This window comes from Tursiops truncatus, unplaced genomic scaffold (genome assembly GCF_011762595.2).
Source record: "Tursiops truncatus isolate mTurTru1 unplaced genomic scaffold, mTurTru1.mat.Y mat_scaffold_99_arrow_ctg1, whole genome shotgun sequence".
Classification (NCBI taxonomy): Eukaryota; Metazoa; Chordata; class Mammalia; order Artiodactyla; family Delphinidae; genus Tursiops; species Tursiops truncatus.
The window spans coordinates 51105-67551 of record NW_022983473.1 but is presented as its reverse complement, the minus strand read 5'-3'; the positions used below and the strand labels follow the sequence as shown (position 1 = coordinate 67551).

At 39.6% G+C, this 16447-nt stretch overlaps 1 long non-coding RNA gene across 1 annotated transcript in view; it reads right to left on the bottom strand.

Annotated features, from left to right (window-relative positions):
- Positions 1-16447, bottom strand: part of LOC117310992 (uncharacterized) — a 48090-nt gene that overhangs the window by 30113 nt on the left and 1530 nt on the right. The window lies entirely within an intron of this gene.

Here is a 16447-nt window from a genome sequence, read left to right as displayed (position 1 = left end):
ACGTAACTCACCACAGCAGTCTTATTATCCTCCTTTTTAATAGATGAGCAGAGGAAGCCACAGGGAAGTCATAGGGTAAAGCCAGAATTTGAACTAGGTAGACTAGTACACTCTCCACGGCTTTAACTACTACATTAAAAAAATATATATATATATAAGTTTTATATATATATATATATATATATGTATATAACTCCAAGTATTCCAAAGTTACAAAACACTTATCTACCAAAACTCAAAAAGGAGCACACAAACTTGCATAGAAAATAAACATGTGGGCTTCCCTTGTGGCGCAGTGGTTGAGAGTCTGCCTGCCGATGCAGGGGACACGGGTTCGTGCCCCAGTCCGGGAAGATCCCACATGCCGCGGAGTGGCTAGGCCCGTGAGCCATGGCCGCTGAGCCTGCGCGTCCGGAGCCTGTGCTCCTCAACGGGAGAGGCCGCAACAGTGAGAGGCCCGCATACCGCAAAGAAGAAAATAAACATGTAAAAGTTCATAAATAAACCACAATATAACCTGCTCCACATAATATACTGACTGCAGTGTCCTGGGCCTCTCCCATCCTTAGGTAGCCGGAAATTACAACAAAATAATACTTTTCACCTTTGGAAGCCACACCATCTCTCATACCAACCAACCAATTACTTCCTTAGAATTGGAAATTAACCTGAATATCATAAAATATATATATATATAGCATTAGTGATGTAGAATCTTTGTTTAAAGACAATAACTTCAATAGCAGAGGGAACTTTACCATTGCAGGCTTCCGATAACCTCTATATTTCTCAGATTTCATGCTAAATCATAAAATGCCATATTGTGTCTGAAGCTATTTTTTCAATAGTCCATTTTCTTAAATGGACTAGCAAAGCCGTAAATACTGAGGAACATTTTGGCTCCCAAATCCTAAAGCCATTCTGATTATGCCTGGGTGATCATGGGGACGTCATCGGAACTACCAGAGGACTGGCTGAAATACCAGTGTTCTGGCCAGCTTACAAATTAGAAATTATACAGAATCCAATTTTATTTTTTTGTTAAGTAATTCCTATGAGGCTTTTGAGATGTCACTGTAAAGTCCTTTCATGTGTAATCTTTATCCATTAGATAGGGAACAATGCCAATCCCCGTCATAAATACTGTCACAACCTGACACTGAAAATCCATTGCAGGGCATAGGACCTGCAAATAGGATGTGAATCACACACATCCACTCATTCAGACAATCCACAAATATTCATTTTTAAGTCTACTATATGCCAATAATGTACCGGCCTCTCAGATGCTAAACCATGCTAAATGCTGAAACAGACATACTCAGTTTGGGCCCTCCTGGAACTTATTACCTACAGAAGTGCCTTCATTGTAAACGGTCAGGTCTCAGCCAATGCTATTATCATCAGCAGGTGACCAAATGATACAGCTTGCTTCCCTTCAGAGGTACAAAACAGTTCTTACATCTGAATGGGATGCAAAGAATAATCTGACTTCTGTTCACCAGGGGATGAATTGAACTGTCCTTGCAGAAGAGATAACAGATGGTGTGAACCCCAGATCCTAGAAACGGGCCAGGCACACGATAAGTGTTCAGCTTTTCACAAACAAATGAACAATCACTTCCTCTCCTAGATCTTTACACCCTTCCTCTGTTGGCTACTTTCTCTCAGCTTATAAACATCCTCAAATATACCCACTTAAAAAAACTCTCAGACCTATGATTCTTTGGATATTCTTGTGGATAACCTAAGTCTCTACCATGCCTTCAAACACCTGTCCTCCCAAAAGCCCACATCTGTACCTTGGGCCCAGACCTGTCTACCAGGCCCCTCTAAAGCACTGAAGATGAAGGAAGATCCTCTCGCCACCCCCAATCCCTTTCTACTGTGCTCTGTATCTCTCAAAAAGATGCAGCTGTAAACTGTCACCCACGCTTGCTGCCCTCCCTTTTCTAACTGGTCACCAGGCCTCACCCATTCTCTCTCAGATCTGCAAAACCCGGTCCCACCTTTTATAACTTAAGTGGGACCCTTAGATTACAATTCACCCAGCACCCAATCAACTGCCTTCCACATGGAGGTCCAAGTGAGCCTCTAAACCAGAATTCCAAATCACTGTTCTTTGGTGTTTCCCGCAGCCTTCAGGATAAACATCCAAACTTCTGACAGGACAAACAAGGCGCCTTTCTGTTGGGCCCCGCTAAGTTTTCAGTATCGACTCTCATTTCTTTCCCAAACCCTGAGTTCCAGTCCTGTACATTAGTTTTGCCATATTTTCTTACATTTCTCAAACTTCAACACACACTGCTCTCTCCTGCCACCCCAGGAGCTTCTACACATCCTTAGAAAGGATGGCACTTCCTCCAAGAATCCTACCCTGAACTTTCCCTTCCAAGTTTCTGTGCTCTGAAAAGGGGAAAGATGGCGGGGAGGGATACATTAGGAGTTTGGCATTAACATATACACACGACTATATATAAAATAATCAACAAGGACCTACTGCATAGCACGGGGACCTCTACTCCATATCCTGTAACAAACTGTACGGGGAAAGAATCTGAAAAGGAATGGATATATGTATAACTGAATCACTTTACTGTACACCTGAAACTAACACAATATTGTAAATCAACTATCCTCCAATATAGAATAAAAATTAAATCAAAGAAAAAGGAGATTCTGTGCTCTATAGCAGCAGAACTCACTTCTTCCAGAGCACTGACTCCTGTGCTTGTGTTTACTTGCTGCCCAGTAGAAGGGAAGATTACCTAGGGCAGAAGCATCGTCTCCAGCAGCCCTTGGTTCTGACAACTCATTCAAGTGCCAGGATACTTTACACACATAACCTGCTTAATTAATTCTAAGAACCCACAGAAAGAGTGGTTTTTAATGTCATTTCACAAGTGTGGGGATTGTAGTGCAAAAGAAACCTGTCCAGGCCACAGAGAGCATCAGCCCTGGAATTCAAACCCTAAGCTGCCTTGACACCGGTGCTCTTTCCACTATATATGATACACCTATTGAAAAAAAATTTTTTTTCCCTGAGCCCTGTTTGAATGGAAAGGAAATGAAGCTGGGATATATCCATTTCCTAATCGCGTTGGTGCGTACCAGGCAAAGTCATTCAACAGACCAGGTAACATCTGTGCAACAATTAACGATGCTCCAAACTGTGCTAAGTGTTCTACTTTGTAGAGTCTAGAAGCATTAACACAGTGCATCCTTGTAACCGCCACAGAGGCTGGGTCCTGTGAAGCCCATGCTACAGATGAGAACACTGAGACCTTGAAGCCTTAAGGCACTCGGCCGGGGTCACCAAGCTGGCAGGAGTCCTAGGCCGCACGCCCCGTCTAGTGCACGTACACCCGGTCACTGGGCACCGGTTCTAGTGCCCACCCTCCACCTTTAACCATTTAAAACCCCGCTTCTCACCGCCCACACGAAGGCCCCTGGAAGCGGGAAGTACAAACCTGTCTCGACAAGCCGTGGCTGGAAGAAGCTCTGGATACAGATCAGGGGCAGAGGGTGCTCAGGAGCGGCGCCCAGTCTACCCGCGGCGGCAGTCGGCGTTAAGTCCAGCAGGCCCTCCCTCAGGGAAGCCCGCACGGAGGGCAGAGGCACCGAGTCCTGCAGCGCGCACAGGTCCTCAGAGCGCGAGAAGGAGTCGGCCGCGCTGTCCGGGCGCAGCTTCACCGAGTGATCATGGCCTGAGCGCGGCCTCGGGGACGCTGGCTGCAGACAGGATGCCCACATCCTCCTGTGGGTCCCGGCTCGCCTCCCGGCCCCTCGGGCGCCCACCGCCCGGCCGCTGCGGCCCGAAGACATAGGGCCACGGGCCCAAGCTAGGCCGGGCCCTCCATGCCGCGCTCCGGAGCCCACGCGCGGCCTGGTGTTGGCGCGGGCATCAACGCCCTCCCGAGCCGCGGGGTTGCGGTTTAAGCCTCCGGGCGGGCCCGTGGGGGCGGGGCTCGAGGACTTCTGCGCGCTCGCCGTGCGTCCGCACGCAGACCCGCCTCCCTTGACGACGCGGCTTGAGGAGCAGCACGCAGACCCGCCTCCCATGACGACGCGGCCTGAGGAGCGGTGTCGGCAGCTTCGAGACTAGGGCAGCGCGAAAGGTAGGGGGTGTGGAGAATTTGGGGCTTCCAAAAAGCGTTTGCTGACTGATCCAAACAAAAGTGAGACATGGTTGTATCAGCGCATTTTAAAAGTAGTTAAACTCCCGCAAAGTGTCTGTGCTCGCCCCGCCCAGGAGAGAGCGTGAACTCCGTGAGGGACACAGGAAAGGCTGAGTGAACGTCTGCCTGTGGTCCCTTACCTGGTGCACAGGTGTGTGAATTTCTGCGGAGAGCTCTTAATTTCTGTCGTTTCTGCTGACTTGACACGGTGGTTGGCAAACGGTGACGTGTTCCGTGCATTCAGGACATGATCGTGGTTCCTAATAATCACTTTTTTTGTACTGACACCTCCACAGAGAATTTACTACTGAATATCCACTTTGCAGAAGAGAAAGTGAGGCGTAGGAAGTGAAGTGACTGAGTAAGAGGAAGGACTCAGACAATTGGTGTTAGTAAATTAACCCTGCAAGGAGGCCGTTAGCCTGCGGTGGCTCTAGCGATGCGGTCGCCCACTTAAAGCAACCCAAATCTAAGCCTGTCAGCGCCTCAGGGTGACGAACACCGCTGAGGACACCCAGTCACAAACCACCAACTAGGCGTTAAAGCCATAGCAAATCACTCGTTTCCTTGCTTTGCTTCTGCCCTTTTAAAATAAACATCTCTGCAGCTCCTGTGGCTGGAGTGCTCCTCACCTCTTCCGCTTTGTGGTGCGTGAGTTGAATCTATTTTTGCGCACATAAAGTGTTAAAATTTTAAATATGCCTCAGTTTGTCTTCTAAGATTGGCCGTAGAAGTTGGATTTGTGTCCAGTTTCTAGAGCAGTGGTCGTCCTCTGGTCAGGCCTTAGGCGTTACATGTACAACGTTCCTCTTCTACCACCACCTTCTGGATGCCTCCACCCACTACCAGCTCCCACGCATCAGTTCCCCTAGATGTGGTCAGCAATGGCTTTTACATGCAGCGTGCTCACATTATAACATCGCAGACACTCCTCCGTCCTCCAGCCAGCGTGTGAAGTGAAACATTACCATTCCTGTTGAAGAGTCTCTGGTGTGACCACTTTCCCAAACACAGCCACTCCCCAGCTGACCCTGGGTAACCACTCTTCTGAACTTGGTCTCCATCACTGGCATGGATGTCTTTCTATGTAGGCTACATGTTTAAGTATTCTTAAACTGCATATCGTATTCTATTTTGTTTTCTCTTGTTACTTGCTTTACTTAGTGTTATCTTTGCTAGGTTCATCCATGCTGACACGTAAAGATCTGTCTAGATCATGTACTTTCCTCGCTACGTAGGATTCCCGTGTAGGGAAATACAATAATTTATATGTGCATTTTCCTGTTGATGGACATTTAAATTGTTTCGAATTTTAAGTATGATTTCTTTTTTAAAAAAATTTTATATCCTTTATAAAGGTTACTTTACATTTACAGTTATTACAAAATATTGGCTATATTCCCTGTGTTGTACAATACATCCTTGAGCCTGTCGTACACCCAGTAGTTTACATCTCTCACTTCCCCACCCCTGTATTGCCCCCTCCTGCCCCTCCGCACTGGCAACCATTAGTTTGTTCTCTATATCGGTGACTCTCCTTCTTTTTTGTTATATTCATTCAATTGTTGTATGTTTTAGATTCCATTTATAGGTGATATCCCACAGTGTTTCAGAGTTCAAAAGACTCTCACGACAGAAGCCAAAAGGTAAGAGCCATTTTACATTGATAAAAAGCATTTTAACTATGTAGAAGCAGAAAATGAAAAGAAAGAACTTTGCATTACATTTAATAAAAGCTTAGGGAGATCTTTGTGGTGTATTAGTGAACTTATTTGTGGAAATTTAGCCATGTACATTGTGTTGGAGAGGCACCAAGAGTTCAAGAACTCTCACAATTTGAGTACACGATTGCCTTACTTGTAGGCATGGTGGCAGCCATTTACATAACAATGATTTGGAGGATGTTGTGTTAGTCAGCTCTTGCTCTGATAATGCTTTGGAACAAATCGACCCAAAACTCAGTTCCATAAACAAGAATTTATTTTTCTTGGACCTATTGGCTAGCTGCAGTGGCTCTCTTTTAGGCCTCTAGATGGCTGGTTTTGCTCCGTGTTTTGGGTCACTTTGAGGTCTGTAACACACACCTTCCTCTGGAGCCCAACTGTGAGGCCGCGGCTCCCAGGCCCTGTCTTCTCACAAAGTTCACTGAAACATAGGAGGTGAGCCCAACTGCACAAGCCTATTTAAGGCCTCTGCTGCTCATTGAAGGCCATCATGTCTGCTCACACTTCATTGGCCAAAACATGTCACAGATCTAAGCTGTATTTAGAATATGTGTATTTGTTTAAAGTTGGGTGCCCTCACAGAAGAATATTGCCTTTTGGACAGTGTTACCTTAGCATTTTCACTGGCATTTGCAAACGTGATAAACGCCGTGTGCACTTTTTCACCTTTGAGAACTTTCTGAAATTGTGGGACCATTTCTATTGGAAAAGAGGAAGGTACACTTTAGAACTCAACTCTAGTTATGGCATTGTTGGGAGAAGAATTAATGAGATAAGGGCAATACAAGTGAAAGATTTGGGATCACATATTCATCATTAACATTAGCATTCTACAGAACATTCCTGGAGAATTGTGATGCTTGCTTTATGTGATTTCTATCATAAATCATTAGAATTTGACCAAGACACTTCAGTGAAACATACATCATACAGCACATCGCATTTTAGTTTTTCCTACCACTCCACAACTTATCATCAATACTTCACCATAACTCAGAAACAGAAAGAGAAACTGAGTGAGTTCATTGTTAGCAGACGGGCTTCACAAGCAATACTAGTGGAAGTTCTTCAAATGATAGCAGACAGTAACTCAAGCCATAAGAACAAAACAAAGAATGCTGACTAGAGCAGTTGTGTAGGGAATTATCAAAGATACTGTAATTTCAAATTTCTTCTCCTTTCTTCCCTTAACTAATTTAAAAAGTAAGTGCCTAAACAGTATGAATATATTTGGATTGTTCTCTATATAACATAAAGAAATATCATATCTTTGATGATATGGCACAACGAAGGCAGTGAGAACAAAGCTGTGTTAGAATAAAAATGACAGTAGATCATAAGCTGAATCCGCAGGAAGAAAGGAAGAGAACCAGAAATGGTAAATAGATTAACCCGACAAACTCAAAAATATTTATTTGCTCAACTTTCTTCTCTAAGCTCTTTGAAAAAATAAGCTTGTGAGAAGTAATTATTATAATAATATGTTGTTAAGTATGTAACATATATAAATGTAATAAAAACAAAAAAGAGGGGAAGGCATACAGCTCTATAAAAGTACAGTTTCTGTTTCTATCTGGAATGAACCTAGTAAAAATCTGAAGAGATTCTGAGATGTATTACATAAGCCCTAGTGCAGCCATTACTCAGACAATGTGGTTAAAAATCATTAAAGGAATTACATGTTACAGTAGAAAATATCTACTTACTATAAAAGGAAACTGGAGGAACAATAACAAAAAAGCAAAAACATGAGACATGTAGAAAACCAAAGGTAAAATGATAGACATAAATAAATCCTACCATATCAATAATAAAAACTAAATGTAAATGAATTAAACAATACAATCAAAAGGCAGATATTGTCGAACTGGGCATTAAAAACTGTTTTCTATAGGAGACACTGCTTGGATTCAAAAGTCTAATGTGTACAAAGTAAAAGGATGAAAAGCTATACATCATGCAAATAGCAACCGTAAGCATTGCTGAAGTGGCTATACTAATACCAGAAAAAATAGACTTTAAAACAAACAAAAAAGTTACTAGCTATGAAAAGGGACATTTTATGATAAAGAAAGGGAAGATACAAAAATCTTTACCATATTTGCCGTGAATAAGGTAAAACCAAAATAAACAAAGAAGAAAATACCAAAATCCATGAAGAATTGAAGGAAGAAATAGATAATTGCACAACATTAGGTAGAGGCTTCAGTACTCCACAGTCAAAAATGGATAGAACAGTTAGGCAGGAGATCAACAACGATATAGAAGACTTGGACAAGACTATGAATTAACAAGACCTAATAAATGTTTACAGAACACTCAACCAAACAGTAAAATACTCATCCTGCTCAACTACATGTGAAACGTTTTCCAGCATAGATGACATGCTAAGCTGTAAGAGGAGAGATTGAAACCCACATACATTGCTGGTGGGAATGTAAAATGGTGCGGCCATGTTACAAAACAGCTTGAGAGTTCCTGCAAGTGTTAAACATAGAGTTACCCTATGACCCAGCAGTTCCACTACTAAATATATACCTAAGAGAAATAAAAACTTATGTCTGCACGAAAGCTTGTACGTGAATGTTCATAGAAGCATATTTCTAAAAACAAAAGGTGGAAATAATTCAAATGACAACCGGATAAATGAATAAACAAAATGTGGAATATCCATACAATAGAATAGCATTCAGCTATAGAAAGGAACGATCTACTGATCCATGTTACAACATGGATGAACCATGAAAGCATTATGTAAAGTAAAAGCAGCCGCTCACAAAAGATCACATATTGTACGGTCCCATTTATATGAAATGCCCAGAATAGCAAATCTGTAGAGACAGGAAGTAGATGAGTGGTTGCCTAGGGCTGAGAGGGTTGAGGAGATTGAAAAAAGCTTGTTAATGTGTAATGGGTTTTTTGTGGGGGGACAGAAATCTAAAATTGGATTGTTGTGATGCTTACACAAGTCTTTTAGTGGTTACACTCAGAACCACTGAATTGTATACATTAAAGTGTTGAAATTATGGTATGTAAATTACATCCCAATAAAGCTGTTAAAATTATGATAATTTATAAATGTGAAAATTCATCAAAAATGACAAATTCTTTAAAAATGCAAGCTAACAAGACTAACCCAAGAAAGAAAAAATATCTCAAAAACCTATATCTACTGCAAAAGTTGTTTGTATAATTAAGTACCTTTACAGAAAATGATTTCCAGGGATAAATGGCTTTCCAAGTAAATTCTTCCAAATATTTAGGGAAGAAATATTGGTAATCTTACATAAAAATCTTCCAGGAAACAGAAAAGTATATATTGCTCAAAATATTTATAAGGCCAACATAAGCTTCAGGTCAAAACTAAAAAGAATATTACAAGAATAGAATCACAGGCCAGTTTCTCTTTTGAACATGCATGCAAAATGTGTAAACAGAAGCACAAACTGTATCCATGGTATGTACAACAATCATATATCACAATCAAAGTAGCTTTATTCTAGTAATGCAAGGTTGGTTTAACGTTCAAACATGAAACTGATCCCAGGAATGAATTAGAGTGGGAAAAAAAGTCATTTAAAACAGAAGTCTTGGGACTTCCCTGGTGGTCCAGTGGTTAGAACTTGGCGCTTTCACTGCTGGGGCCCTGGGGTCCAATTCCCGGTCAGGGAACTAAGATCCTGCAAGCCATGAGGCAGGGCCCCCCCCACCAAAAAAAAGCAAAAAAAGAAGACTTAACCAGGAGAAGCACAAGATCGAATAAACATAACAGATAACACCTTATGAAAAGTAGTGAAGATTATGGAATATTCTAAAATTTTAAAACAAAAAGAAACATTTAAAGATTCAAGAGGATGTGACAAATACTGTACATAGGCAAAAAAATAAAATAAAATAAAATATACGGATGATGGGAGCCCAAAAATCCAGATGCCCATGTCCTGTCTCTGAAGATTCTCATTCAATGGGTTATGGATTTCCTCTATGTTTAAAAACCTACAGGTGTTATAAAGCAGAAACTAACACACCATTGTAAAGCAATTATACTCCAATAAAGATGTTAAAACACAACCAAACAAACCTACAGGTGATTCTGATATGATTCACAGACAATGTAAAGCTTCTGCTTTACAGGAAATAATACCAGATTATTTTGTTATTTTATAGTTATAGTAACAGGTTGTACTGTTGACCGGTAAGTCTGATGTCAAAATGCACTCCCCACTAGGGATATAAAAGGAACTAATAGTCTGTACGGCTGCTTGGTGGCAGCATGCATGTATTGCAAGGGCAATTATTGTAGGAATCCAAATGAGTGGAACATTTTAGAATTGGAAGACTACATACAGATCATCTAGTCAAGCTTCCAACTATGATAGTTGTGAAAACTAAGGCCCATATAAAAGAAATGATTTATCTCCAAAGAGCGTTAGTGAAAGAGTATGAAATTAAAAATATCTCTGAACTTTTAATTTAGTGCTGTTTTTATTAATCTCATGTATTAGCTTAAACTTCAGTGTGACAGATTTGGGATTGAATTCTTGCTCAGATTTACTGATTGCGTGCCTTTTAGTAAGTTACTAAAACACTTTTTGTTTTTAAATAGATTTATTTTTGGCTGCGTTGGCTCTTCCTTGCCATGCGCGGGCTTTCTCTAGTTGGCGGTGAGCGGGGGCTACTCTTTGTTACGGTGCGCGGGCTTCTCATTGTGGTGGCTTCTCTTTGTTGCTGAGCACGGGGTCTAGGTGTGTGGGCTTCAGTAGTTGTGGTTCACGGGCTCTAGAGTGCAGGCTCAGTAGTTGTGGCGCATGCTCTTAGTTGCTCCGTGGCATGTGGGAGCTTCCCGGACCAGGGCTCAAACCCGCGTCCCCTGCACTGGCAGGCAGATTCTTAACCGCTGCACCACCAGGGAAGCCCTACTAAAACACTTTTAACTTCGCTTTTCACATATGTAAAATGGTGAGCCTTGGCTGATATAGAATATGAGATAACCTAGCACTGTTCTTAACACATACACGTAGTTAACATTTTTTGGCTCTCATCCCTCTTAAACAGCCTCTATCCTCTTAACAATGAAAGTGTGTTTCAGCTAGCAAAGCACCCCAGAGCTGACCACATTCTGGCAAGAGATACAGGATTCTTTTTCTTGCTGGTGGTTCTTTATACCTGATATTTGAACTGCACTGAAACATGAACATTTCTTGTTTATACTATATTAATGGATTTGATAGATGAATTTTAAAAAGTAATATGCAGGGAAAAAAAGTAATATGCAGGAATTGAGCTGCCTTACTCTCAAGAAATATAATTCGATAGTGGTGGCTAAAACGATAAACAGTGTTTGCACAGGGAGTCCATATTGGATGTGAACTACCTGTACTCCCATTCGTCTATTAAGAATAAATAGAATCCTTTCAAAATCTGTTTTAAAGTGCAGTTATTTCCTTCTGACTCATTTAAGTTACCTGCAAGAAAAAGACGGTCTCCTGAATCCTTGCTTAAAAGGCTTTTAATATAAAGCAGATAATTTTTTGCAACATTTCCCAAACTTTTCATTATCAAATTGGCTGAGGCTTCTCAACGATTATCACTTCACAACAATATCTCCCTTTTCACCTTTTTTAAAAGAATTGGCCTCGTAGATGTGCCCTTAAAACAGAGCTTCACTCTCAACTTATTTTAAATTTTGTATTCAAACAGTATGAAGAAAACAGGATCAGGGAGTTCAGCCATAAAAGTGAATGGATTACTGATACATGCTACATCATGGATGCAACTAAGTGAAAGAAGTCAGGCACGAAAGGCTCTATATTGTATGGTTCCATTTATATGAAATGTCCAGCAGCGGCAAATCCACACACACGGAAAATATTATACATTAGTGGTTTCCAGGGGTTTGGAAGAGAGGGAAATAGGGAATGACTCCTCAAAATGGGTGTATGTTTCCTCTTGGGGTGATGAAAATGTTTTGTAGTTGGACAGTGGTGGTAGTTGCACAACATTGTGACAGTAGTAAATTCCACTGAATGGTACAGTGAATTGTAAAATGATCAAAATGGTGGATTTTGTGTTATGTTCATTTTACTACGATAAAAAGGAGAAAAAATTAGGGAAAGACTTGGAGTTTGGGAAACTAAGGTGAACTGGTCAAGAAAAAGACAGCTCTACCGTTCAGTGTTCTCTCAGCTCTCCCAGTGCATTAATCCTCAGCAAAAAGTAGCCTGAACTTGTCGATGATAGTCATTCAACACAGTCCAGGGAAAAGTAAATAAAATAAAACCCAAGTCTTCTTCTTTAGCACGTCTATGAAAGGTTAACTTGCTGCTCAGCCACATGGACATTCATGAAATCGTTTCACTTTAGGTGTCCTCTACTTCAGTACTTTACTCACAGCTCATTCACACATGTAGGCAACAGCATTCCTTAATTGGATGGAATCTGCAGTGCTGGTTGTGATCGGTCTCATGAAAAGAAAAGGGAAGGCGGAAAAAGCCTCCACATTGCCTTGGTGGTCTTGACGAAATGGATGCAGAAGACAGCTTGAGTGTCAAACTGGAAACTGTTATTTTCCTTTTCCTTTTCTTTTTATCTTTCCTATCAGGTCTTCTGCCCACTTCCCACCCCCTTCTCTCAAACAGGAAAGACACCAATTAGCTGCTTTTTTGTGTTTTTGGTAAAACACCTATTGTTTTGCGTTTCTTGTTGTTCGGTGAACATTATTGTTTTTACTGCCAAATGAGCTTCAGTGGTTGATGTAGGGGGTCTCTTGGGAACTTAACGTTTTCCAGTTTAAGTGGAAAAGCGTTTTTGTTTGAATTGGCTTTTACTGGGTGCTTCAAGGTTTGCTCTTGGCTCTTTGAAGGGGGACTAAATAGCACTGTGTTTCCTTTGAGGTTCCAATGAAGAAAGGATCCTATGTCCTGGGCACTTTTTGTTGATTTTGCTGTGTGTCCTCTCTAATAGCCAGAGGCAGATTCCAGGAAAATGACATATAAATGAATATAAGTAATCTAATATTTTTACAATTTGCTTTGGCCATACTCCTGGTCTTATTCTACTTGTAGCAGATGGCTTTAAAGAGCATTAGCTATGTATATATTAAAAATAATATAAATGTACCAATATTAAATATTATATTGATGTATAAATGTAATATACTAATATTTATATTAGTGTATAACAATTATGTATTATATTAATATATATTTTTGCCTAGCATATATTATAGACAAAATATATGAGTAATGAAATGTATTTCTATGGTTAATATGTTCATAATATTAATATGATATATCCTGTAATATTGATTATAAAACAATTATATCATAATATAGAAATATATAATTATTATTATCTGATATAATACACTATAGTTAATATATTCTATATGACACAATATATAATGTATTAGTATAATTGTATTATATCATATAAATATAATACATATATAAAACTATGTATCTTTTAGTTATACATTACAGATACGAGTATGTATAGCTATTTATAATTTTATTGACATAGGAATCTGGTCATCATAACAATTGATGTAAAAATATGCAATATTTTCAATCAAATGGGCCTTAACCTCACTACCTACACATAACTACTTTTAAAATCTTGAACCCTGTCTAACTCATGCTTCCATATCTCTCAACCTGCTTTTCTACACATGCACGTAGACACACATTTATACACGATATATATGTATACTACCAGTTTTCAGTTCAATGTATGTAAGTATATAATGTATAATGATATTCCTGTGTATGTATACAAATATAAATCAAAGGTATGTGTATAGGTATGTATTTCATATGTTTATATAAATATATCATACAAATAATGTATGTGTATATAAATACATGACTGTATACATACATAAACAGAAATATACTTATTTAAACAAAAGGGACCTAAATAAACATAGTTCTCTAAGAATAAAAAGTTATGTCTCACTCTTTCAATAACAGTTTATAGTTTTCTACTGTATGTGCTTCTATAATTGTTATGAACATTTCCCATTTTTGTTGAATGTTAAGTTGTTTTAATTTTTTGCCTTTTTTTGTTTTTTGTTTGTTTGTTTGTTTTGGTACGGAGGCCTCTCACTGTTGTGGCCTCTCCCGTTGCGGAGCACAGGCTCCGGACGCACAGGCTCAGCGGCCATGGCTCACGGGCCCAGCCGCTCCACGGCATGTGGGACCTTCCCGGACCGGGGCACGAACCCGTGTCCCCTGCATCGGCAGGCGGACTCTCAACCACTGCGCCACCAGGTAAGCCCAGTTTTTTGCCATTATTAATGAAGTTCTGAAGAATACGGTGGGCAAGATTACTTGAAAAACTCTCCTAAAAGAAAAGCGTTAGGTATGCTAGGTTAAATGTACACAACTTATTTTTAAGTGCGTGGTTGATTTTGGAAGTGTGCAGTCGAAATGTCCAGGACCCATGAAGGAAGGGTGGTACATGTGTGAGAGTTATAGCTATATTAAGAGTGGATGAAGATCTTGATAGCTTAGAACAGAAGCTGGAAATCCTGTTTTTATGGAGCGAAATGGCAAATATTTTAGGCTTTGTAGACCAAAGAGGCAAAATTGAGGATATTATTTAGGTACTTAGGTAACCATTTAAAATGTTACCAGTTAAAACGTGAAAATTATTCATAGCTCATAGGCCATAAAAATAGGCAGCTGTCTGGATTTGGAATACAGGCCGTAGTTGAATGACACACCTGGTATAGAGACTTGTTTTTAAATGGCCATGACCACATGGGAGGCAGGAGGTAAGACTCCATCCCTACTAGATGGGAAGTTAGAACTAAACCTATCTATCCCTGGCTTCACGTTTAATGAAAGGGTGTGCCAGGAGAAAAACATATCTGCTGGCAAAGGGAGACTAAGAGCAAATTCTCTTGGCCTCTGCTCTGGGTAGGAAACAGGTAGGAAATCTTGAGAATTCCGAACCGCAGATCTGTGTTCACAGTGTTTGGGTTGCAAATTTATTTGCGGTCTTGCAAACAGAAGCTAAGAAATTAACTAAAAATGCTCCCAAATCGGTGGTATTCCAAACACAAAACTAAACCCTTTCTGGAGAGGTAGACCTTCAACACAGGCCTATAGCGTTCCCACAGATAAAGTTTAGCTAAACGTGAGCTCATGATCTAAATTTACACAATAATGAAGAAATCAGCTACAAGTGGAGAGAATCAGCAAAAACAATCAATAGCAGAATTAGATTCGCAAGGCCATCCATCAGATGTTGGAATAATCAGGTGCCAGGCAGAAAATATACATAAAACTAGAACTGAAACAAGGAGCAAGGATGTTTTAAAAGACTGGGTAGGATCTTTCAAACATTTTAAAGTACATGTCATTGATAAAGCTAAAAAACTCGAAGGTCGTGTAATACAGCAGATTAATCGTGGAGAAGAATGAAATTATGCTGTTTTTAAAAATATGGCAGATCAGATTTCCTGCCTAATTATATAAGTTGATTTATCTTAAAAAATACACAGTATTTTAAAGACTTATTGGCTGTAAAATAAGTTAAGGGTATTTCAAAGGGCTTCTCTGCAAAGAGAAGTGAGAAGTAGCAAAACACAGGAAAGTCGAGGGGAAAAAATGTCAATATATACATTGCTATAGGGTGAACTAAGCCTTAGGCCAGCAACTATGAGGAGGAGCTGACCCTTAGATACGTACAACTAAGCTGGAAACCTTCAAAAGTCTCAACTATTTATAAGTCAAAAGATTTATTAAAATTAATAACAAGTGTTTTAATTGACATCAGAAGAGTAAAAAAATAAACCTGGGAACATAGAAAAATAGACAATAAAGTATGAGCAGAACTTAAGAAAAAAGAAAAAAGTAAAAATTGAGGTGATTAGTAAGTCAAAAGAATATTCTTTGAAAAGATTTAAAAAAAAAACTTTGATTAAGCAAAACAAAAACGTAAGTAAACAATATAGGAAAGAATCAGGAACATGTTATAGCAGAGAGTACAAACAGAGAATATATGAAATGCCAGTAAATTGAACATTTCTGGAAAGTGGACAATTTCCTAGCTCCTAAAGTTTACCAAAAACTGAAAAAAGAGGAAATTGTAGCTGAAGTTCTTGCACCAGTAAAGGAATAAGTCAATAGTTTACAGTTTTACCAAGAAAATACCAGACAAGGCCAGATCATTTGGGAGGTGAAATTCTATCCAACTCTGTTAAACAGATAAACATCAATATAACAAAGAAAAACTTCTAGGGAGTAGCAAAGGAAGAATCCTCCTTTATTCATCTATGAAGTCTATATAATCCTAATACTGAAAATAGATTAGGACTGTAAGGAAAAAAGAAATTTACAGGTCAAATTACTTGTAAAATAAAAAGGAAAAACTTTTAAACTAGATATAGTACCAAAGTTCACTAGAGAAGAAAAAGCACGAGCAAGTTAGGTCATCCAATGTAGTTATGTCAAGAAATATATCAATAGATTGAAATAACCACATTTTATTCTTCATCTGTCTCTTTAAAAAACTGGTAAAGTACTTACATTGATCTCT